We start from the raw sequence: 8,236 nt of genomic DNA on the forward strand, positions 1-8,236 counted from the left end.
AAAAAAAATCTTCTACCAAGGCACTGACCGTGTGGGCATTGCTGCCACCAGAAAAACACTCAACAAAACAATATAGCGGAAAAACTATAACTACAAACAAAGTGCCAAGGATTTAAACCCTAAGGCTCTGATACCATATTATAGTTTGTATGAACGGTTTACACACAAAAGACGGAAGCTATTATATTTTTTTTTGATAAGTAATAAGAAGTTTTATTAAAAAAAGAGCAGAGGTGCGCAACTCTAGCACACAGGAAGTATACAAGATAACGCCAAAACTACAGAAAAACAAAAAAAAAAGAGGAAGCCCAACAAACACCCAAGCACCCCATGCCTAAAACCCAAAAAAAACAGCCCTAAAGATCCCAAAGAAAAACCCAAACGTAAAACCCCAAACAGCCCAGGCCTTCATGGCATCGGAGGAAAGGAAAACACCACTTTGGGCCCAAGAACCCCTGTCGGGGCCGGCCCTTCACCGGAGAGATCGCCAGAGAAGCAGCAACCGCCTCAGGAGGAAAGGAAAAGAAAACTTTGGACCCAAAGATCCCCTGCTGGAGAAATCGCTAGAGAAGCATCAACCACCTCAAGAGGATTGGACCCAGAGGTCCCCCGCCGAAACCGGCCCTTCGCCGGAGAAGGCATACTGTCAGAAGTCTCCACCGGCGCCATCTTCGCACAGTCATCCCCATGACCCTCAATAGGACCCGAAACCAAGTCAACATCCCTAACTAAACTAGAAGCTTGAAAAACACCTAGGATCCGAAACCAAGCCCGACCCGTGATTCAACCCGCTATACGACCCACGATCCCCATCAAGGACCGACCCGCGGACCAATCCTTGCCTCGAATAAGCATCCAATTCAACTTATCTTTAACCTAATACAAGCATCCTATTATATAGGATAAGGGAAATACCATAAAAACTAAATTACTCCCAAAACCCTAATGACTCAAACCCTAACTCTTCTAACAGCGATAACAAGACATAATAATCTCTGATTTAACCAAAACTATGGCTTATCTAGCATGAAAGGGAAAGGGTATCCATAACCAACCCTAGCAAGTTTGTAAATCTAGTTAACTGCTTAGATTTCAAACGCCTTTAGGGTGGTTTTATCTCGCTTATACTTTACGTGTAAGAGGGCGTTGCCTTTTCTTTAAATAAATTATTATTCATTGAAAAAAAAACAAAAACCAACCCCAACAAATTTGACTAATGCTTAGTTAAGTGGACTTATATCCATAGCATATAATAGAATTTATAGTTGAGAGAATGAGCTTCAAATTAACTTTTCATGTCCAATTAGTTTATTAATGATCTTTTTAATTAATAACCGAGTCCAAGCAAGAAGACAACAGAATTTTGCACATTTTGGAAACCTATAAAAACATAAGTTCTAATTTATTTACGGGGAAAGCTTGCATGCACCCACACATACATACACAAACATACATATATGTGCATGTGTATATAAGTATATATGTACATGCATGTGTATATGCATATATGCATATTTATACTAATCATTACTTCTATTTGATAGAAGCTTTAAATTGGTAACTCTATGTTTCTTTTGGTAGAATTAAATTACATGTATCAATACACACCCATCTTTTTAATGATGTGTTCATTTTGTATTTGCCCTTGTACTTTAGGCTTGTGAATAGTTGCAATAAAAAAAATTAAAAAAAGAAGAATAGTTGCAACATTTGATGGACATCCCGAGTATCAACATAAATACATAGCTATCTATCATTATTATGGCAATTTTTTCCTCTAGAAGACATACTTTAACCCCATTCCCTCTAGAGAAGTTTGCTCCCGAGTACCATAGATTCAATGCACATCCTCCAAGTATCAACATATATACATAGCAACTAAGGGTTATTGCAGCATTTTTCCTCTATGAATCATATTTTAACCTCATTTCTCTGTGTCTTGAGTATCAAAGATTTTGAGCCACTTTTAGTTCTGCAATATGTTGTTCATTAATTATTCCAATAATTTCTTTCACAAGTACATTTACCTACTCCAACCAAATACAAATACACTTCCATGAGTTTTGGTAATGATGTACTTATCAAAAAAAAAAAGTTTTGGTAATGATGTTCATCAATTCCAATGTTTTACCCACTCCAGCTCCCCTAAATAGTCCTATGTCTAGAATAAATACATTAAATACAGTTCCAACATTTTTTCATTATTTTCTTACATCCTTGCGTGTGTCATTTCATGTCCACTCTGCACGTGCTGTTTTGATTGGATGAAACATAAGTAACACCAAACTTACCGCACGAAGCTAGTTTAAATAGAGAGAAGAGAAGAAAGAAAGAAAGTTCAAACAAAATCCAAAAATAACAAACTTAATAGTACAGCAAGAAGATGAAGACCAAGAAAATTCATTACAGACATACCTTAAAGCACAACCAAAGTTTGTGGGCTGAAAAAAAAAATAACGATAAAATGACCATCAGAAGAATCATAAAGCAACCATAAATAATCCAAGTAATAATGACTTCGAAGCATATATATCAGAAAGAAAGGAAATAAATTCATAAACAGGGGATATACTTCAAACTCCAGTGGAAGGGGAAGAAAAAAAGTTTTACTAGAAGGCAGGCCTGTTTTGCTTGGACCACCGCACAGAGCAAAAAGTTGTCAATGGATTGTATCTAAAGATGCTAAAACAAGTAGACCTGTGATATTAAGATCCACCCCTTGTTTATGGAGACGCTATTTGGTCCAAAGACCACTGAAAAACTTAAAACTCCATATATCCCAATTTGAATGTCTTAGGTTGAAATGAAATTATGTTTAATAAATAAGAAAAAAAGTATAGTAATTTTACCAAATGCCCAAAGGTGACCTGACTCTTTAATGATTGTCTTGATTGATTTTAAATTAGGGAGGGATTGATGAAGTTATAAATGTGTTTACTTGAAATAGACACTCATTTTTTGCAGATAAAAAAAAGTAGACACTCATTTTTGGACGTCCCAAAAAGGAAAGGAATGCAAGACACTTCATATGAGACAAGGAAGTAATTAGTAAACCTATTAGTTAAAAAGTCTCTAACCGATTATTCATCATTTAAAAGGTCATTTATATATTTAAATAATGTTTACAAGTGGCATGAGGAGCTGCAACCTTATGAAATATACAAAATTCTAGTAAGTTTTCTTTTCCACCCTAACTTCTTGACAAGCAAGCAACTCATCTAAGCTAAGCACATTCTACCATTTGGAAATTCTAGCCTAAACTACCCTGCTCAAACCAATAAAATAAACATGGAATCATAAAATGGTCAACAAGCAACAAGACAAAATATAGCCAAACCAGTCTCCACACCAAACACTAGCCCAAAACTGTCCTTTCTAAAGTTTCAAGCACGGAAGCTTTAGTATTCTGCTACTTTGCTGCACAAAATTGCTGGATTAACAGATATGACAATGTTGGGCCAAGTTTTATTGCATTACACTCAATCGCCGCCCTTAAAAACTAGCTGTCTGTACATCAAACATATGTCACCTTCATGTGGAAAAAAGAAAACATGTAAACCACCATTGGTCCCATATGCATCTCCATTGGGGTGGGGGGGGTTTGGGTGGTGGGTGGAAGAGAAGGAGAAAGACAGTGATGACTTCTTATGAGTTCATGAGATTATTTTAACAAATCTGTCAACACTGATTTCTCAGCACTGTTTTTACTATGTGGTATTTGCAATTAAACCTAATCAGAATGCAAGTAAAAACACCTGCGAGCATTTCCAAGAAGTGGACCAAAGCCATATCTCAGACCATTTCAAACCAACATCTATATCAAACGTCAAGTAATAACACAATTTATTCAGGTTAAATAAGAAACAAAATATTATCAAAAGAAAACTTAATGCAGTTACTTATCAAAAAAAACAAAGAAAACTTAATGCAGTTGGTTGCAAGAAATCAAATCAATATCATTTGAAGAAGAACAATCACAAGTTTCAAGTTTTTCCAGATAAAAGAATATACCTTTCTTTAGAAAGTTTATAGAAGTTGGAAATATGACCCCATAGTGTCTTCTCAAATGTCTCCCAAGTCTGATCTACATCTTCAAAATATTCTCTGGGCCACATTCCAAATTGAGAGAGAGAGAGAGAGAGAGAGAGAGAGGTGATTAAGCCTCAGACTGTACGCATCATTAATAAACAAATTATGGAAATAAAATTATTGAAAAGGTTTAGTATAAGTGAAATCATCATCATCCAAAACATTTGCTCGAGAACTGGAAAAACACCATCCATGCGAATGGCTATAGTATAAAAATGGAAAAACACCAGAAGATATACTGGAAAACTGGCAAGTACTGAAAGCTTACACATAGCTTCATTTTTATTTTTATTTTTATTTTCCATTGAGCTCCTTTTAACTTTTTTGATATCTAATTGTTACCAGTACTGGGCTCACCATAAGAACTTCAAATGCAACGAGGAAAAAGCTAGAAATTATTTCTTGAGCCAGAAATTTTGTGAATTCCTCTCTTTTTTTTTTTGAAATTTCATGTCATTTGTTTAATCTGTTACATATATAAAGCAGTTTTTGCTCCAACTTATGTTGAATGATGATTTCTTAAGCCGGTTCTTTCTTCTTCTCCAATTTAAATAACTTTGACTTCATATAATCTCCTATATTTCACTGATATTAAAAGTCTAGCTAGTAAACTCATGAAACTAAGTCACCTAAGTTTGAAACTCTTATTTTTCTGCAACTGGTGATTTATGAAAATTGTCTGAACTTTTTTTATTTTTATTTTTTATTTTATTTTATTATTATTATTTTTTCATAAATAATTGAGATATCATTAAAAGTGCAAAGTGCACCCAATTACACAAGAAGTATACAAGAGAAACATCTAGTTAGAAAGAAAAAAAATAAAATAAAATAAAAATAACAAAAAAATCATGAAAACTAAGCACCAAAAGAGCTACAAATTATGGGCTTGTATATAGGATTGGGTACTCAAAGCTTCATCACTCGCTGTAGAGCAGATATTTGTAGCCAAGCAGATGAGAGAGAAGGAAGCTTTGAGAGATTTTGAATATGACCCAATAAAAGTATAGACTTTAGAACGGTGATGATAGTTCAATTGTTAAAGAAAAATGTCCCCCATTAAGTAACCTTACAGGACCATGGCTAATATGAAAATTAGAAAGAAGTGGTGTGCATGTATGTGGGATGTGGAATGCACAAGAGGGGGTCTTCAAATCTAAGGCAGGCAGTGGCCCCCTTGGAGCCAGCTAGCACCCACTCATGAAAGTGACAAATAACTTTACAAGACGACACAAACCTTAGTCTGCCAACCTCTTCCTTGTGAGATCCTGCAGCTGCTAATGCAAACCTCCGCTTCCCATCAAGAGCCGTTAACCTCTATCACAAATTAAGGATGAAAAACCAAAGATCAGAGTATGAATACAATGTAATTTTTGAATTTTTTTTGAGGTAATCATATATACTGTATATATAAAATGTGTATAGATACAACGATACACACACACAAAACTAAAAATATTGTCACCTCGTAAATTTTTTTTGACAAGTATTGTTACCTCGTAACTGTTAACAATTTCTTTATCATCGCTCAAAGAATCCCATGCTTCAGCTGCTTCAACAGAAAAAATGGGCATCATGCCCTCAACATCCTACCACAAAATCATGTCTTCAGCTAGACAGCAACCACACAGAAAAGTTGGAAAAAAAAAAAACAAACAAACGAGAAGGTCGTAAAGCTTCATTCATTAGGGTTTAAAACTTTAAAACTTTAAAACTTAGAAAAGTTGTAAACAACAAACAAGAAGGTCATAAAGCTTCATGCCTCAGGGTTTAAAACTTTTAAATGCATGCTTCACAAAGCATCAACAACATAAATAGCCGTGCGTTTCACATTCCTTTTTTTGCAAGATAAAGTCTTGTCAGGCGATTCCAACTAAACCACTACAAAAAAAAAAAAAAAAAAAAAAAAAAAAGTTTAACGACATGGTTATTTGGGACATTTTTGGCTAAAAAAAAGTCCCTATTGATTTCGCAACGCTTGATTAGGGGCACTTGGGACACGTCGATTTTTATGACGACTAAAATTTAAGATTGAGACGTTTTTTTTACTAAAAAACGCCTCAAAAAGGGGACATTTAGAACAAAGCCCCTCATTTTTTAAAAGGGGGCGCTTAGTGGTGAAAAACACCCCTTTTTTAAATTGGGGCGCTTCCTAGGCAAGCGCCCCCGTTTTTAAATGGGGGCGCTTCCTAGGCAATCGCCCCCATTTAAAAAAGGGGGCGCTTCCTAATCAAACGCCCCCTTTTTAGAATGAGGGCGCTTCCTAATCAAGCACCCCTTTTTAGAATGAGGACGCTTCCTAATCAAGTACCCCCTTTTTAGAATGAGGGCGCTTCCTAGAAAGCGCCCCCTTTTTTAAAAGGGGGCGCTTTCTAGGAAGCGCCCTCATTCTAAAAAGGGTGCGCTCATGTGGGCAAGCGCCCCCTTTTATGAAAGGGGGCGCTTGCGTATAAAGGGCCCTTATTTCTATATGGGAGCACTTCCACGCCGCGAAGCGCCTCCAATAATTAATATATAGAGAAAATATTTTCCTCATACAATCCATATATATTTTTTATTTTCTCTTGATATACAATACGCAATATTGTATTGCGTATTTTATCCATAATTATTGGATTAATCCATAAATATTTTCTCCATTCATCAATCTCATACAATCTTATACATATATATCTCACAATATATATCTAATCCATATATACAATCTCATAAGACATCTAAATCCAAAATAATGATATCATAAACACAAAGTGTACCACATCTTAAAGAGTTAACAAAAATTGTACCATACATATGAAATAAAATATCCAAAACGATATCATAAACACAAAGTGTACCACCTCTTAAAAGAGTTCACAAAAATTGTATATTGCATATGAAATAAAATATATCAACGAATTCGCTTAGCATTTAGCGTCAAATACGTACCTAACCTAACAAGTCAAGTATACGTACGTCACTTAACGATTACCTGCAAATGACAAAACCAAAAAAAAAAATATTAAATTACAAACCTATATCTAACTATTTTGAAAGTGCAAACCTATATATAATTAGATTATATTACAAGTGACTAAGATATGAAGATCTACACATACTTTGTGATGATCCACAATGGTCGCCTTCTGCATCAACTACATGCTCATCTTCATTTGTTAATTCATTCTCACCTATATATAAATAGATGCAAATGTATATTATGTAATCATATATATGTTCTTAAGTAACATTTTTAATCATGAAAATGTAAATATAACTAATATAATGTAATTAAGGTTAATTAATTACCCGGTCGATTACCAACTGATGATCTTGCTCTCACAACACCGGGACACTCGGTGTCCTGCGGAGTACACATGTTTATGTTGCTCGTTCTTTGGCTTGCAAAATAATTTTCCATAAATTTCTGGACGTCGACATAGGCAGATGTTAACACGACAATCTGTTCGTTTTGTTTGAAAATCTGTTGATTTTGTTCATTTATACGCTCAAGTAGTGCAAGGACTTGTGCAGCTGTGACCGATGATTTATTTGCATGTGTGCTGCCTTTGACTGGTAGATGCCCAGGTCCCATTCCTCGTAAACGACCAGTGTATTCTGCATTCTCCATGACCTTGGCATAAGCGTCGTCAGTTGCCCAATTTATTGATCCCTGTGTCAAGCTTGAGCTTACTGCAATGTCCTGTGAACTCAGAGCCCTCATCTTCTCCTATATTTATATAGAATATGGAAAAGTGTTACACACCAACTAATCGACTCATAAAGACTTACAATATTACAGTGTTTTTGAAAAAATAAACACATGTATACACAAATTAAATATACAAGTTAATCACATACAACTATGTCCTCAATGTCTGCATTGAGGAAACTGCCATCCTTTCTCGTGTGGGTTACATCGTAAACGACCGCCCTCGTAGGTGTTTTCCCTTTTTTCCTCTTAAAAAAATTAAAAAAAAATACATAAAATTTATTAGTGTTGTTGATATATATACTAATACAATTATCTATGTTGAAAATAACATACAATCTCATGTGCAATATAGGCAAAGCTCCTCGAGCCAGTTGAGTGTGGCATATTGTACTTGTCTCGTATTTCCTTGTTCTTTTTAGCCATATCCTACATAAATTACATTATGATTATGTT

At 35.0% G+C, this 8,236-nt stretch overlaps 1 protein-coding gene across 1 annotated transcript in view; it reads right to left on the reverse strand.

Moving 5' to 3' along the window:
* LOC132181842 (exocyst complex component SEC6-like) overlaps positions 1 to 5,715 on the reverse strand; it is a 52,114-nt gene extending 46,399 nt beyond the window's left edge. Inside the window, exons 1-4 of the mRNA XM_059595072.1 lie at positions 5,586 to 5,715; positions 5,327 to 5,406; positions 4,012 to 4,104; positions 2,416 to 2,441 (exon numbers count right to left, since the gene is read on the reverse strand). The gene's annotated coding sequence lies outside the window, so the exon portion shown is untranslated. The remainder of the gene's footprint in view (positions 1 to 2,415; positions 2,442 to 4,011; positions 4,105 to 5,326; positions 5,407 to 5,585) is intronic.
* Between the last annotated feature and the right edge of the window lie 2,521 nt (positions 5,716 to 8,236).

The sequence above is a fragment of the Corylus avellana genome, chromosome ca5 (assembly GCF_901000735.1).
Source record: "Corylus avellana chromosome ca5, CavTom2PMs-1.0".
In the NCBI taxonomy this organism is placed as follows: Eukaryota; Viridiplantae; Streptophyta; class Magnoliopsida; order Fagales; family Betulaceae; genus Corylus; species Corylus avellana.